Genomic DNA, 17,263 nt, shown 5'->3' with positions numbered 1-17,263 from the left:
CCACTGCTCACTCCTCAAAGAAAATACTACATACTCTCAAGGCTATGTGGGAGGAGCCAAGATGAAAAGTATTTTTCATATACAAGTGAGCAGTATTTATAGCCAAGGGTAAAAATGGCCCCTGTGATTGTTCAACTTCCCTCATGACTATTTGACTTACATGACTCTTTGACTTTACATGACTCTTTAGATTTACATGTGGGTCTCTTGGACTTCCATGTTACATTACATTGATTAAAATAGTGTGGCCCACAGAAGTGATGTGGCCGAGATGACTCATGACATGAATCGACACGACAGAGTTGGTATGTTCATGTTGTTGGTGGTGTGCATGTCGAGCTGCAGTGTTTCTGAGTGATGGATGTGATTTTGGTGTATCATAGCTTCACCTCTACATGGAAAGGTGTGCAGAGTCTTCGATGGTTTTGGTGTTTGCTTGATGTTGCACGTGCATGTATCTCTTTCACTTTTACTTGGCATGCTTCATGTGTTTGTCCGTTCACGAACAAGTCTCCTTGCATGTGCTCCTTGTTCATCCCGTTTGTTTTCGCGCCATGTCTCATCCATGTGCCTGTATCTGTAATCACTCATGTTGAGACAAAATCAAATCCAAAAATCTCCTAGCTTTCCATTATGCATTATTTTTCACTTTCTGATGCAAGTGACCGGGAGAGAGGACAAGGCTCTAAAACTGCGTAACGCATATTTCAAGCCGGGATCCAGGCTCCGAGCACTATCCATGAAAATTGTGCAGAGGTCACTGGGAGGTTGAGATGGGTAATCCGGATTAGCAGTGATTGTTTGTGGGATCTGATTCAGTTGGAGGGGAAATCTACACAATTTTTTCAGGGAGACAATGCAAGCATAAGAGGGAGACTAACAGTGGGCTGCGGGAGGCTGCTGGAAAAAATTGCGCAGAGCTAGGAGGATGGCTTGCTAGACATCCCCACACAGTTTCTGGGTTGAGAGGGATGTTTGGAAACTAGGAGAATGCTCTTGAAAATTGCATAGTTTTTTAGAGGAGCAGCAAGCTGACTGATAGGGTGACTAGCTGAGAAAATTGCACAAGTTTTGAGGGGAGGAAAGTGACAGGAAATGGGTGTCTGTCTGGCATGTCTGCACAATTTCTTCAATCAGTGGAAGTGGCCATGCTTGGCAGCTTTTGCACAAATTTTTTGGAGGAGTGAGGCCCGGGGTCATTGCTTGGTCAAACTCTTCGGTTGACCAACTAGAGGCTTGGTTGATTTGCTTGTAGGAAACGTAGATTGAGATGGCTTGATGAGAAAATTCTACATTGTTTTGAGTGACAATCAGTCGAGTTGATTCTAGGATTGCGCAGTGTAGACTGCCTGGGAGGAAGCCTCAAGCTCTACGAAATTCTGGGCAATAGTACATGTTCACCGAGGGCTAAAATTGCGTAGTGAAACTCAACTGAGGTCCAACTGTTGGGGTTGGTCTGGTTGACATAGCTTCAACAAAATGACTAATTGTGTGAAGGAGTGACTTTGTACATGCATGACCTTGTGAGCACACACTCAACATGACTTGACGACAAGACACCTCAAACCATCAAGACAACATATACTAGTGTAACGAATTGACGGGTGCGAGCGACAAGCGCGACACTTGTGATAGATCGTTGAATGACCATGATGATACTTGTGCGAAATTGCATACAACTCCATGTGTGAGTTCAACGTATGCTTACATAGTTAATACAACTTATGCACATGAAGACAAACTTTGTGCATAACCAGAACATGGCTACAAGCATGACATTGTGACCAACATGCTAAAAGATGTTTGGTGAACAGTCAAGCGAGGAGGGTGCAAAGACTCAACATAAGCTTATAGGATGAGCTCGAGTGCTTGTAAACATCAAGGAAAAAACCCAAGGAAGGCTCTAAAATTGGATGCATTCCAAAATTTTGGAGGGTGTTGCAGCCGCTACAACACTTGGCGACACATTGGTTGAATTCCAGCTTCTCTGTTTTGGTCCATTGACAACCTAAGGCCTTGGTCTTTCAGGGAGTATTGAATTGTTGCGTGGGTTACTTTAGCTTCCTCACTTACCCCATGGATATACATGGTTCACATTTCACCAACTTAGTCAAACACAACAACAAGTTTAAGCTTGATCACAATGTTTCAAAATCAGGAAGGGTAGTTTGGCTCGCGAGTTAAATTTTTTTAGAGTATACGTTTTCATCTCTGGTGTTGCTCCACTACCAACAGGCCTAGACAGTACCTTGACAGAGTCACATAGGATCACACACATTTCTCCATGTTCAGCGAGCCTGGTCAATACCCCAGTGGAGTTCCATGCTTTACCTCTCTGCGTAGGAAGCCTTTCTCTTCTTTCACCTTTGTATTTTAAAAAGAGGACTGTGTATGGGAAATTATTTATTTTTGGGGTAGAAGAGGGATCCCAACTTATTGATAGAAGAAGAGGTTGTTCCTTTAGAGAAGCATGTAAGACCTCAGACATAGGTTTTCTCATTTAGAATTTCCCCTTCTCCATTTCTACTAATTGGATGAGGTTGAACACACAGAGTAGAAGGCTGAGTACAAGCATGGGGTTTCCTAGTGTGGACATAGGTTCATGATTGGACCCAAGCTTCCCTTGCAGACAACTGGTATTTTACATCAAGACTTCGTCAACCGAAAGTTATAACAAAGCACAGAGAAGATGAACATAGGACTAGCCAGGTGCTGCAGTGTCGCAGGGCTCTTCAGATCTTAGGCACATACTCATTCAAAAGCCAGAACTCAGTAGAGGGCAACACTTATTTACAAAACCAAAAATAGCATGATACTAAGAAAACAAAAATAGTAAGCAAAGCGAAAAAATCAATAAGCAATAAACAAACTATGTACATGGTGCGGGGCACAACCCTGGCTTACTAAAAGTAATGTTTGAGATCTTGGTCATTGACAAGAAGGTTTTCAACCCTCTCATCAAGTGAATGTAGACGATATGTGTGTGGGCCAAGTTTCTCATGAACAGTGTACGGACCAATCCACAGGGACTGGAAATTTGTATGTTTGCCTTTGTCTTCATGGGGTTTTTCCCATTTCAAGACTAAGTCACCAACATCGAAGTTAGAATTTCTTGCAGACTTCTTGTCGAACAATATCTTGATACGGTTTTGGTGAAGTGTAAATTTTTCTTTTACTTTCATCCTGTAACTTGTGAAGTTTATCCATCCTACGCTGAACTATCAGACAAGGCTTTCCTTGGGATTATTGAGACAATTAGAGTGCAGGCAAGTAGATGTTTGGCGGTAGGATGAATTCTTTACCATAAACCGTGAAGTATGGTGAAGTGTTCAGAGAGGGTTTGGGTGTTATGAGGTCAGGCCATAAGGCATTCGTCAAGGTAGAGTGCCAGTTACGCTGCTCAGAGTAAATGGTCTTCTTGATTATGCGGATAAGGTTTTGTTCGTGGATTCTGTGAGACCATTTCCCTGCAAGTAGTAGTTAGATGAGTGTTTCAACACAATACCATATTGAAATGAAAAATAATAAAGCTTCAAAGATGAAAATTAAGTTGCATTTTCAAACAAAAGTGATATCAGAATGCCAAAGCATGAGATGATGTTCTATTGGAGGAAGATGATGACTTCCTGGTCGTTCACTTGCTTGAGTGGAATTGCTTTTCTCCAATACGTGAAGTAATCAGTTGATGTCAAGATGTAGTGGTGTTGTTTTGATGAATGTGGGAAAATTTCCCCGATGATGTCCAGATCCCATTATTGGAATGGTTCAGTCACTGCAACAGGGTGCAGTGGGGCGGTTGACCTTCGTGTTCTGCCAGTGCATTGCTGACAGATTGGGCACTTGTGGGTGTAAGCATGTGCATCCTTGAATGATGTGGGCCAGTAGAAACCAACTCGCATAACTTTGTGCAAAGTGGTATTTCTTGCAAAGTGGCACCCAACTAGTCCATCATGCATATCATGAAAGACCTTCTCTGAATCATGTGCCTCCAGGCACCTGAGTAGGATTCTGTTACTATGCTTTCTGTAAAGCATTTCGTGCACCAAATGATAGGATAAAGCTTCGAGGTGCAGTTCCCTCCTCTCTCTCATGGATAAGTGGGAGGGTATGGTGCCTTACTCAAGGTACTGGCACACATCTTTGTACCAAGAGTTTTTGCATGTAGCGTGTGGTGCTCACTCTACATCATACATTTTGATTTCTTGCTCCCAACCAACAAGATCTTCTTCTTCCTTTTGTGCATGGATGGCTTTGGCTGTGAGTCTACAGAGACCATGACCCTTGACAATGTGAATTGGCTTGATGTCAAGATCATACTCTTCAAAGCCTGTCATCCAGGTCACACATTGTTCACCCAACTCTTGTTGTACGAGCATTGAGCAGATTGCTAGGTGAGTAACATAGACTATGCAATGGTACTTCAACAAGTAGGGTCTGAAGTGTTTCACCTCCTTTTATACTGCATACGTTTATTTGTCGACAATGGGGTAGTTGAGTTCGAGTCCCTGCATACTTGTGCTCATGAAGGAGATGGGACGTTCGTCGTTCAACTCATCCTTCTAAGTGAGTATTGCAGCAAGTGAGTTATCAGAGGTAAAGGTGTATAACAAGAAATATTCGTTAAAATCTGGGCTGTAAAGTGTAGAAGCTTCTACTATAGCCTACTTCATATGGGTGAATGCGTTCTTTTCCCTCTTGCCCCAGCTGTAGACTGCATCCTTCTTGATCATGTCTTGCATTGGTTTTACTATCTACGCATAGTTCGAGATGAACTTCTAGAGGAAGTTTATCTTTCCCAAGAAGGACTGCGTTGCTTTCTTGTTGGCTAGGTGAGGGATCTGTGTAATGGCCTAGACTCAGTCCATATCAACCTTGATCCCGCTTCTTCCAATGATGTGCCCAAGGAGGTTCCCCTAAAACACTGCAAATACACTCTTTTTTGGATTCAAGAAAATCCTGTATTTCTAGCATTGCTCAAATATTTTCTTCACATGGTGTATGTGGTCTGACCGTTTTCTAGAAAAGATAGTCACGTCATCAAGGTGCACCACTACACTTTGTCCAATGAGTCCACGGAAGGTTATGTCCGTGGCACGTTGAAAGGTTGTGCCTACATTCACGAGACCAAATGGCATTCGTCAGTATGCGAACGTACCCCACTTGGTATGGAAGGTAGTTTTGAGTCGATCAGATTCCTCTACCAGGAATTGATTATATCCTGAAAACCCGTCAAGTAAGGAAAAATATCTACCCTAGATACTGTCTGTAAGATATTGTCCATAGACGACATGGGATAATTGTCTTTGTTAGATTTTAATCTTCTGTGGTAGTTTTTTGCAATGGTATCATCCGGATTATCCACATTTTCGTGTTCATTCTGTTGACGTTTCAAACCCCAAAGGGGGTCCATCATCAGGATTAAATCAAAAAGAATATGAATGAAAACTTATTGAAAGAAGAGCTATAACGACTTGGGTATAAATAAACCTAGATCCCTAATTTTTAAGAAGCCGACACTTATATAAATAATTTTTCATTTATTTATATTATTATTATTATTTTCAAAAAAGTTTTTATAAAAGTTTTAATTAATTATTTATTTAGCTTTAATTATTCCTATTAATTTACATAGAACCTAAAATATTTTAATTGATATATCTGATTCATGAATAAGTTTAATTTTTCATTTCTTCCAATTGTTTTTATTAATTTAATTAACAAATTTAAATTTTATTTTATTTTATTTGATTAATTAATTAATTAATTTAATTCTTACTTATTGTTTTTATTTTCATTTAATTAATTAATTTGAATTTAATTGATTAATTAATTTAATTTATTGTTATTTACCACTCTTCATTGTTTAGCCCTAATTTTTAATTAATTAAATTAATTAGAATCTTAATTTTACTTATTTATTTATTAATCCAATGTTAATCCTTGGTTATTATTAATCCTTTTAATTAATTGACTAATTTTATTTAATTTTTATTTTAATTAGAATAGAATAACTAAATTAATTAATTTTGATTTAATTGATCTACTTAAATTAATTAAATAATTGATTTATAATCCTTCCTATTATTTTTTTTTATTAGTTAATTAAATTAAATTTATTGATTAATTAATCATATTGATTAATTAATTTTATTTAATTTAATTATAACCATAATTCTTTTTAATTAATTATTGATATTTACCATTTTAACCTATTAGCCTTAATTGCCTGATTAATTAATTAATTAATTTTATTTTTATTTTATTTTATTTTATTATTATTAATTATTTGAGAAATTCTATTTAATGCTTATTTAGAATTAATTAAAATTTTTATTTAATTAATATAATTAATTAAATAATAAAATAAAATAAAATAAATTAATTTTGATTTAGTTTATCTAATTAAATTTTTATTAAGAAACCCTCATACTATGCTTCCAAAAGCCTGGAGGAGTTTATTTGTCTGATTAGGGGAAGCTAGTTTCCACTAATTTCACTCCCATTGTCCCTGTTGAGGTTTTGAGGAAATTTCATAATTTCGATGGCCTCTCTGATTTTTCTTTTGTGATAATTATCCTCTCTTGCAATCACTTTAGCGTCCTCCAGACACACATGATGTTTGGTTTTGGACGAGTGTTCCGCAAGGGCCGATGTACGAGATCTCTCATTCTTTATATCAGCCGCGTGCTCCTTTAGTCTTATTTTCAGAGATCGACCTGTTTCCCCAATATAACTCTTGCCACAAGAGCAATCAATCTTGTACACACCCTTGAGTTGTTGACGATCAATGTTATCCTTTACTGACCTCATCATCTGCCTTATAGTTCCACATGTTGTAAATTGAGTGTTTATGTTATTCTTCCTTACAATTTTTGCAATCTTATCTGTAATCCCCTGGATGAATGGAAGGTAGACCTTCCCAGAATCTTCTTTCTTGTCTTCAGGAGGATGCTTGGAGAGGGCCTTATCCTGAGCTCTTCTTATAACTTTCTTGATACTCCACTCCTTATATCCAAGGTTTTTGAAGACAGAGGTTAAGTGCTCAAACTCTTCTTTTAGGTGATCCGGGTCAGAAATCCTGAAAGCCCTAACAGCTAGAGTGTTTAAGATGCCAGATTTTTGGGAAGGATGATGGTAAGAGTCAGCATGAAGATAGTTATCAGTATGAGTTTTCTTTCTGTTGACCTGGTGTCCCAAAGTACCATCCTCTTTTCTACTGATTATAACATCTATAAAGGGGATCTTACCGTTCTCTTCAAGCTCCATAGTAAATTTGATATCGGAAGATATAGAGTTAAGATGACTGAAAAACTTCTCCAGCTCTTCCTTACCATGAGTCCAATTTAGGTTAGTGTCACCGACAAATATTTTCTACCAAGCTGGCTTCAAAGGGTATGAGTCAAGGGCTTTTCTTTCAAAGTACTCCATGTATAAGTTGGCAACAATAGGTGAGAGAGGGGAGCCCATGGCAACACCAGATATTTGCTCATAATAGTGCTCTTGAAAACTGAAAAAAGTGGACCGTAAACAAATCTCTGCAAGCTTAGTTGTCTCAGGATCGGTGGCCATCTTTATAACATGAACAACTTCATCTAGAGGAATCTTTGTAAACAAAGAAACCACATCAAAACTTACTAGAATATCGTCTTTATCCACCCTTTTATTCTTAATGAGCTTTACAAAATCATTTGAGTCTTTTATAAAAGAGTCTGTGTTACCAACCAGAGGTTTCAGGAGCTTAGCTACATACTTAGCTAATTCATAGGTAGGGGAACCAATGGTGTTAACAATTGGTCTAAGAGGGAACCCTTCCTTATGGATTTTTGGTAATCCATAGATTCTAGCAATAACCTCATAGGAGGGAATCAGCTTCTTTTTTATTTTATCATCCAGGCTGGTTTCCATGATGGCTTTCTTGACTTGTTTCATCACCTTGGGAATAGGGTTGGAGTTGACTCTTCTATAACTCCCACAATTTAAATGCTCATTCATTTTATGAATGTAATCTTCCTTATTTAACACAACAGTGGCTCCTCTTTTATCAGCTTTAAGAACCACTATCTTATCATTATTTCGGAGAGATCTAAGAGCCTCTCGCCCCTCTTTATTCAGATTACTCTTTGGAAGTTTGGATTTCAACATAGCTAGGGAACATTCTTCTCTTAATATCTCTTTATTGTTTGATTAAAGGCCTTGAGTCCCATACTCAATGTTGCAAATGATGCTTTCAAATGGAATGTTCTTAGGAACGACCGCAAATCCCAAAGCTTTGCTCAGGATATTGATTTCTTCAGAAGTGAGCATCATGGATGAGAAATTAACGACCCTCTTATCATGTTTATTTGGAAAATTGGGGTTACCAATAACAGGTCTGCCATTGTCGGAATTCTTAGATCCTGCCTTAGATTGATTATCACTTGTAGCACTATCATTTTTAATACTACAATCCACATTAGTTTTTTGATTCATACCTACTATGCTGCTTTTGTCCATATACCTATTATAACAATAGTGAGCTGGAGTATTTCCACTCTCCATGATCTTGTTTTCAACAACCTTAATCGCTTCATCAATGTTAATAATGGGTGCACTTCCCTCATTTATGCTTGCACCGGCCTTATTAAAATTAATGTTGTAGGAATCAACGCTAATCGTTTTATCTATGTTAATAACGGACTCACTACCAATGCTTGCATCAACCTTATTATCGTTGTAGTCAGCGCTGTTTGTGCAGGCAATATTGTGTTTCTTGTCACCAACGCAGCTGGAACCACTGTCGTTATTCATGATGTTGTTATTCATGATGCTGGTATAGGTGCTAGCATAAGGAACAGCGTGGGAGAAGCCCCTTACGTGTTCTGGTGGCTCGCTGGGAACAACGCAGTCAAAGGGATCAGTGCAGGAAGCTATCAGGTGTTTTGTTGGTTGGGCAGTGTAGGAGTTTATCACGGGTTCTGTTGGCATGATTTCAGTGTACTGTTTCATCTTGTTGGAAGTATCGCATGAGTTTTCAGCGCTATCATCCTCAGATACGCTGATTGCTTCTTCATTGTCTTTTGATGGAATCCTCACACTACCTTCCTTTAAGGCTAAAATCTTCACAACAGATTCGTTGTCAACATCAGTGTTAAGATGTAAACCCACACCTTCTTCTAACCTGGCTAGCTTCCTAGACTGTCTCTCCCGGGCAATTCTACCCTCTGTCTGGGCCTTCAATGTAGCTTTTTCATCAATTATTCTCCATAGATCGAAGCTGATTATTATGGTTAGTTTTAGATGAGTGGAAAGGGCCAAGCGATTGAGCTTGTCTAACGCTGCCCTAGTTGTTTTTATTTCACTTCGAATTAGGGTCAGACTTAATTTTAAAAACGATTTATTATTATAATGATTAAATAGTCTATGATTTTTGAGAGATTGTATTCGGATAATCCACAGTATTCATCATTTTCTTTTTGTCGACGTTTCGAGCCTAGAGCAAGACTCATCATCAGGACTTTGATATGCAGAGAAGAGAAAAAGATTTGGGATAAATAAGGATAAGGTTGACCGTTTAGGGTTTTTTTAAGCCGACCTAGAGATTATATTAATAAACTAATAATTTATTTATTATTTTTAATAATTTAATTAACCCTAAAAACCTAGCCCAAAATTTTACCGAGAGCAAAGGATTTAATTAGTTATTAAAGATGATTTTAATTTTAAAATAGCTATTGATTCTTTTTAATAATAATGTATTATTTTTATGTATTATTTTTTTTTAAGAACTTTTGCCAGCTTAGGATACAATAGTAAAAGCATCCTCAAGGCCATTAAAAAGGCAAAATCTGGAAACAATATAAACAAAACAAAAGACCCCTCAACTTCTAATGCATACCTTCCATACATTCAAGGTGTCACTGACAAAATTGCCAAAATTCTCAGGAAAAAAGACATCAAAACTTCATTCAAACCCTTGTCAACTATCAAGCAAGGAATGAAGTCTGTTAAAGACAGCCAGGATCAACTTCAGCAGAAAGGAGTTTATATCATAAACTGCTCTTGTGGAAAACAATATATAGGGGAAACTGGCAGGTCTGTAAGGATTAGGCTCAAAGAGCATAGCGCTGATATCCGTAAAGAAAGAACTCGCTCTTCAGCTCTTGCTGAGCATGTAGGTAAAACAAAACATCACATATGCCTTGAAGAAACCAGAATCATTGCCAGAGAAGAACACCATTTCAAGCGTAAAATTCGTGAAGCAGTTGAAATCATAAAACATCCTGGTAACCTTAATAGGGATGGGGGATGGGACATTAGTAAAAACTGGAACTACCTGCTTAAAAATAAATCTAATTCTCAACAATAAAGCTTTAAAAGAAATCTTATTAATTAATAAAGCATATAAATCTAAGTTAAAATTAACAATACATGAATTTGGGTATATATAAAATAAAAAATATTGAGCTCATAAATAAACCTAATTCTTATCAAATTTTTTTAAAGAGAAATATAATTAATCAATTTAACAATTTAAATCTACATAAAACTAATACATTATTTTAAAAAAATAAATAAATAAATAAATAATACATTTAAAAATAATACATTTAAAATTAATACATTAAAAATAATACATTATTATTAAAAAGAATTTAAATCTAAATCCAAATAAAACTAAAACATTAACATCTAAAAAGAATTTAACAATTTAAATCTAAATAAAACTAATACATTATTTTAAAAAGAATAAAAAATAATACATTTAAAAATAAAAATAATACATTAAAATTAATACATAAAAATAATACATTATTATTAAAAAGAATCAATAGCTATTTTAAAATTAAAATAATCTTTAAAAACTATTTAAATCCTTTGCTCTCGGTAAAATTTTAGGCTAGGTTTTTAGGGTTAATTGAATTATTAAAAATAATAAATAAAATATTAGTTTATTAATATAATCTCTAGGTCGGCTTAAAAAAACCCTAAACGGTCAACCTTATCCTTATTTATCCCAAATCTTTTTCTCTTCTCTGTATATCAAAGTCCTGATGATGAGTCTTGCTCTAGGCTCGAAACGTCGACAAAAAGAAAATGATGAATACTGTGGATTATCCGAATACAGTCTCTCAAAAACCTCTCCACAGAAACCTGCAATCCAAAGTCTATGATTTACCTTAGCAAAAGGAGGAATGATCTTCTTGTTTCTACATTGTTTCAGAAATTGCAGGTCTGCAGTTCTCCTCTCCATTTTTATCCTCAAGATTTCAAGAAGACAGATCTCCTTCCATGTTTCCCCTCTGTACAGGGAAGTTATGTTAGATTTTAAGCTTCTGTGGTAGTTTTTTGCAGTGGTATGATCGGATTATCCACAGTTTCATGTTCATTCTGTCGACATTTCAAACCCTAAAGGGGGTCCATCATCAGGACTAAATCAGAAAGAATATGAATGAAAACTTATTGAGAGAAGAGCTATAACGACCTGGGTATAAATAAACCTAGATCCCTAATTTTTAAGAAGCCGACACTTATATAAATAATTTTTCATTTATTTTTATTTATTTATATTATTATTATTATTATTTTCAAAAAAGTTTTTATAAAAGTTTTAATTAATTATTTATTTAGCTTTAATTATTCCTATTAATTTACCTAGAACCTAAAATATTTTAATTGATATATCTGATTCATGAATAAGTTTAATTTTTCATTTCTTCCAATTGTTTTTATTAATTTAATTAACAAATTTTAATTTTAATTTTATTTTATTTGATTAATTAATTAATTAATTTAATTCTTACTTATTGTTTTTATTTTCATTTAATTAATTAATTCGAATTTAATTGATTAATTAATTTAATTTATTGTTATTTACCATTCTTCATTGTTTAGCCCTAATTTTTAATTAATTAATTAATTAATTACTTTAATTAATTAACTTAATTTATAATCTTAATTTTACTTATTTATTTATTAATCCAATGTTAATCCTTGGTTATTATTAATTCTTTTAATTAATTGACTAATTTTATTTAATTTTTATTTTAATTAGAATAGAATAACTAAATTAATTAATTTTGATTTAATTAATCTACTTAAGTTAATTAAATAATTGATTTATAATGCTTCCTATTATTTATTTTTTTGATTAATTAATTAAATTAAATTAATTGATTAATTAATCTTATTGATTAATTAATTTTATTTTCATTTAATTAATTAATTAAATTAAATTTATTGATTAATTAATTTTATTTAATTTAATTATAACCATAATTCTTTTTAATTAATTATTGATATTTACCATTTTAACCTATTAAGGCTTAATTGCCTAATTAATTAATTGATTAATTAATTATATTTTTATTTTATTTTATTATTATTAATTATTTGAGAAATTCTATTTAATTTTTATTTAGAATTAATTACAATTTTTATTTAATTAATATAATTAATTAAATAATAAAATAAAATAAAATAAAATAAAATAATTTTGATTTAATTAATCTAATTAAATTAATATAATTAAATTTTTATTAAGAGACCCTGATGCTATGCTTCCAAAGGCCTGGAGGGGTTTATTTGTCTGATCAGGGGAAGCCAGTTTCCACTAATTTCACTCCCATTGTCCCTGTTGAGGTTTTGAGGAAATTTCATAATTTCGATGGCCTCTCTATTTTTTCTTTTGTGATAATTATCCTCTCTTGCAATCACTTTAGCGTCCTCCAGACACACATGATGTTTGGTTTTGGATGAGTGTTCCGCAAGGGCCAATGTACGGGATCTCTCATTCTTTATATCAGCCGCGTGCTCCTTTAGTCTTATTTTCAGAGATCAACCTGTTTCCCCAATATAACTCTTGCCACAAGAGCAATCAATCTTGTACACACCCTTGAGTTGTTGACAATCAATGTTATCCTTTACTGACCTCATCATCTGCCTTTAGTTCCACATGTTGTAAATTGAGTGTTTATGTTATTCTTCCTTAAAATTTTTGCAATCTTATCTGTAATCCCCTGGATGAATGGAAGGTAGACCTTCCGAGAATCTTCTTTCTTGTCATCAAGAGGATGCTTGGAGAGGGCCTTATCCTAAGCTCTTCTTATAGCTTTCTTGATACTCCACTCTTTGTATCCAAGGTTTTTGAAGACAGAGGTTAAGGGATCAATCTCTTCTTTTAGGTGATCCGGGTCAGAAATCCTGAAAGCCCTAACAGCTAGAGTGTTTAAGACACCCGATTTTTGGGAAGGACGATGGTAAGAGTCAGCATGAAGATAGCTATCAGTATGAGTTTTCTTTCTGTAGACCTGGTGTCCCAAAGTACCATCCTCTTTTCTACTGATTAGAACATCTAGAAAGGGGATCTTACCGTTCTCTTCAAGCTCCATAGTAAATTTGATCTCGGAAGATATAGAGTTAGGATGATTGAAAAACTTCTCCAACTCCGCCTTACCATGAGTCCAATTCAGGTTAGTGTCATCAACAAATATTTTCCACCAAGCTGGCTTCAAAGGGTATGAGTCAAGGGCTTTTCTTTCAAAGTACTCCATGTATAAGTTGGCAACAATAGGTGAGAGAGGGGAGCCCATGGCGACACCAGATATTTTCTGATAATAGTGCTCTTGAAAACTGAAAAAAGTGGACCGTAAACAAATCTTTGCAAGCTTAGCTGTCTCAGGATCGATGGCCATCTTTATAACATGAACAGCTTCATCTAGAGGAATCTTTGTAAACAAAGAAACCACATCAAAACTTACTAGAATATCGTCTTTATCCACCCTTTTATTCTTAATGAGCTTTACAAAATCATTTGAGTCTTTTATAAAAGAGTCCATGTTACCAACCAGAGGTTTCAGGAGCTTAGCTACATACTTAGCTAATTCATAGGTAGGGGAACCAATGGTGTTAACAATTGGTCTAAGAGGGACCCCTTCCTTATGGATTTTTGGTAATTCATAGATTCTAGGAATAACCTCATAGGAGGGAATCAGCTTCTTTTTTATTTTATCATCCAGGCTGGTTTCCATGATGGCTTTCTTGACTTGTTTCATCACCTTGGGAATAGGGTTGGAGTTGACTCTTCTATAACTCCCACAATTTAAATGCTCATTCATTTTATGAATGTAATCCTCCTTATTTAACACAACAGTGGCTCCTCCTTTATCAGCTTTAAGAACCACTATCTTATCATTATTTCGGAGAGATCTAAGAGCCTCTCGCCCCTCTTTATTCAGATTACTCTTTGGACGTTTGGATTTCAACATAGCTAGGGAACATTCTTCTCTTAATATCTCTTTATTGTTTGATGAAAGGCCTTGAGTCCCATACTCAATGTTGCAAATGATGATTTCAAATGGAATGTTCTTAGGAGCAACAACAAATCCCAAACCTTTTTTCAGGATATTGATTTCTTCAGAAGTGAGCATCATGGATGAGAGATTAACGACCCTTTTATCATGTTTATTTGGAACATTGGGGTTACCAATAACAGGTCTGCCATTGTCGGAATTCTTAGATCCTGCCTTAGATTGATTATCACTTGTAGCACTATCATTTTTAATACTACAATCCGCATTAGTTTTTTGATTCATACCTATTATGCTGCTTTTGTCCATATACCTATTATAATAATAGTGAGATGGAGCATTTCCACTCTCCATGATCCTGTTTTCAACAACCTTAATCGCTTCATCCATATTAATAATGGGTGCACTTCCCTCATTTATGCTTGCACCGGCCTTATTAAAATTAATCTTGTAGGAATCAACGCTAATTGTTTTATCTATGTTAATAATGGACTCACTACCAATGCTTGCATCGGCCTTATTATTGTTGTAGGAATCAAAGCTAATCGTTTTATCTATGTTAATAATGGACTCACTACCAATGCTTGCATCGGCCTTATTATAATTGTCTTTGTTTGAGGCACGGTTCAATTTTTGGAAATCAATGCACAAGAAAATTTCCCTGGACTTCTTACGTACATGAACAAGGTTGGAAACCCATGTGGAATGAAGAACTCTGTATATGATCTATGCATCCAACAACTTGGTCAACTCTTTCTTTATGAGGGGTTCAACTGACGAATGTAATTTACTCAGCTTCTGATGAAATGGCTTGACCCCTTCCTTGATTGGAATGACATGATGGATTATTCATGTGTCGTATGTTTTCAGATCATCATATGTCCATGCAAACACATCTTGATATTGTTTGAACAAGCAGAAAAAGCCTTGCCGCTCTTTTTGTGTGCAACACTTACCGAGATTGATGAACTTCGGATCTTGTTCTATTCCTAGGTTTATCTATTCGTGCATCATGTGGAGCTGTGGGTTTCACTGTTCCTTGGCCCTTGAAAGTGGTTCTTCAAGTCAGAGAGATTTTTCAAAGATACCACACCCTTGGGGATGAGGTTTACTTTCTTCTCATCAGCCCTAGCTTGCAGAGACTACTCATGCTTGTCTTCATCAGCTGATGCATCCTTCAAGACATCGATGTTGTCCATGAAGTGCAGTATCTATTGATCATTGTCAAAAGCACGTAGATTAGTTATGTTATCAGGGATAGAAGGCTTATACACAATTTCAATAGTGAATCTATCCATAAGCGGTGACATGCTAATAGTTGTTTTTGCTAAGGTATCAGCAACTGTATTACGCGTTCTTGGCACAACAATGATATTGAATGCTTGGAAGTTAGAGATTAGTCGCCATACCTCTTGTTGGTAACTTTTGAGATGAGGTGATAAACAATGTATCATGTTACACACTTGATGTACCACGATTTTTGCATCACCTACCACTTTGAGCATAAAAATGTTGAGGCTAATGGCCTTTTGCAAGCCTGACATGAGTGCTTCATATTGAACAATATTGTTTGTACACTCAAACTCCAAGCGACTCGAGATTAAGTGTTTCCTGTGCTTTGGGTCAATCAAGGCACACCTGACTCCAGAGCCATCCTGTGTCTTTGATTAATCAAAATACATGGTCCATAGCTCATTTGTACATGGATTGTTCGATGACCTTGTACTACTACTACTACTGCTATTGCTACTACTACTAGTGTTACAATGTGTTGTATAGGTTTCATTTCCATCAGTTGGGAAAGGAGGGAGACACAACTATGTGTTTGGTGGGGTTGGAGCTGGTTGTGTGATATAACACCCCAGATTTGTTTCCAAGAGGTAGTTGCCAAAAATGAGCTCTGCGAAAGCCAATGGTTTGTCTCACTATTGATGGGAGTGATGTTATGCCTCATGTATGTCTCCAATAACACTTGAATTTGATTGCTTTTGCCCTCATATGAAAGCCACAAGTGTGACCAGTCTGTAGAAAAGTATCCATTCGATTTGTAAGACCAATCTCTGTTGAGTAGTAAGCCATACACTTCCAGTATGTCCACAACAAAAATGTTGATGCATTGGTGAAATCAGTCATCATGAGATAGACGGATGATCGCATCCTGAAGTTCATTGGATGGCTAGTACGCATGTTAGATCAAATTGGATTATCTGTGCAGATGTCTTGCTCCATTGCACATTGATATTCTTGGTGGTGAAGAGTGGCATGACGTTGGCTAATGAGCTAGAATCAACCAAACAGTTTTGAACATTACAGTTAAATATTTCGAATGAAAGAAAGAATGGAGAGCAAACAAAGTTTGTTTCTTCCATCTAGAGTGTGTTTAGCATAGTTGTGAGTGAACCAGGAGATGTGCTTTATCCCTTGTTGGTAGAGGCTGCACTGTCTATAGATGTTTTCCCCAGTGCGAACAATAGAATATCTGCCTGACTTTGAATCTTAGCCAACTCGAACAAACTGATGTTTGCACGAGTTTTCTTCATGTCTTCCACAATGTTGTAGTTAAGAGCGGGTAGACTCACTGAGGTGTCCGGGGTCAGACTAATGTTCGTACTGTCCAACGGAGTGTTCTATAGTTTGCTACTCATGGATGTGCTCTTGTTTGCCACTGTCTTCCCGGGTTTGCTTTGTGTTGTTTGCTTTTGGACGACTGGTGGATCAACCTTTCTCAACAATTTAAGCTTTTCTCATATTTCCTCAAATGTAGGGGGAGCCCCTTGACTTTTGAGATTGTATCAACCATTTTTCTTTTGGGGCCGCATTTTGGTGTTAGTCTTTTGCGCTTCTTGTGAGCACTGATACATATTGATTACTTTCCTAGTGCTGGCTGCCTCATCAAGTGCAACATCTTCATCATCGTCTGTGTCTCTTAGCTGGCATTGCGTACTACTCACTATGTTTGGCATATGGTTGCATACTGA

This window comes from Pinus tabuliformis, chromosome 6, assembly GCF_031772625.1.
Source record: "Pinus tabuliformis cultivar Carrire ecotype Pingquan chromosome 6, CPIR1, whole genome shotgun sequence".
NCBI classification, from domain to species: Eukaryota; Viridiplantae; Streptophyta; class Pinopsida; order Pinales; family Pinaceae; genus Pinus; species Pinus tabuliformis.
This window is presented reverse-complemented; position numbering follows the sequence as displayed.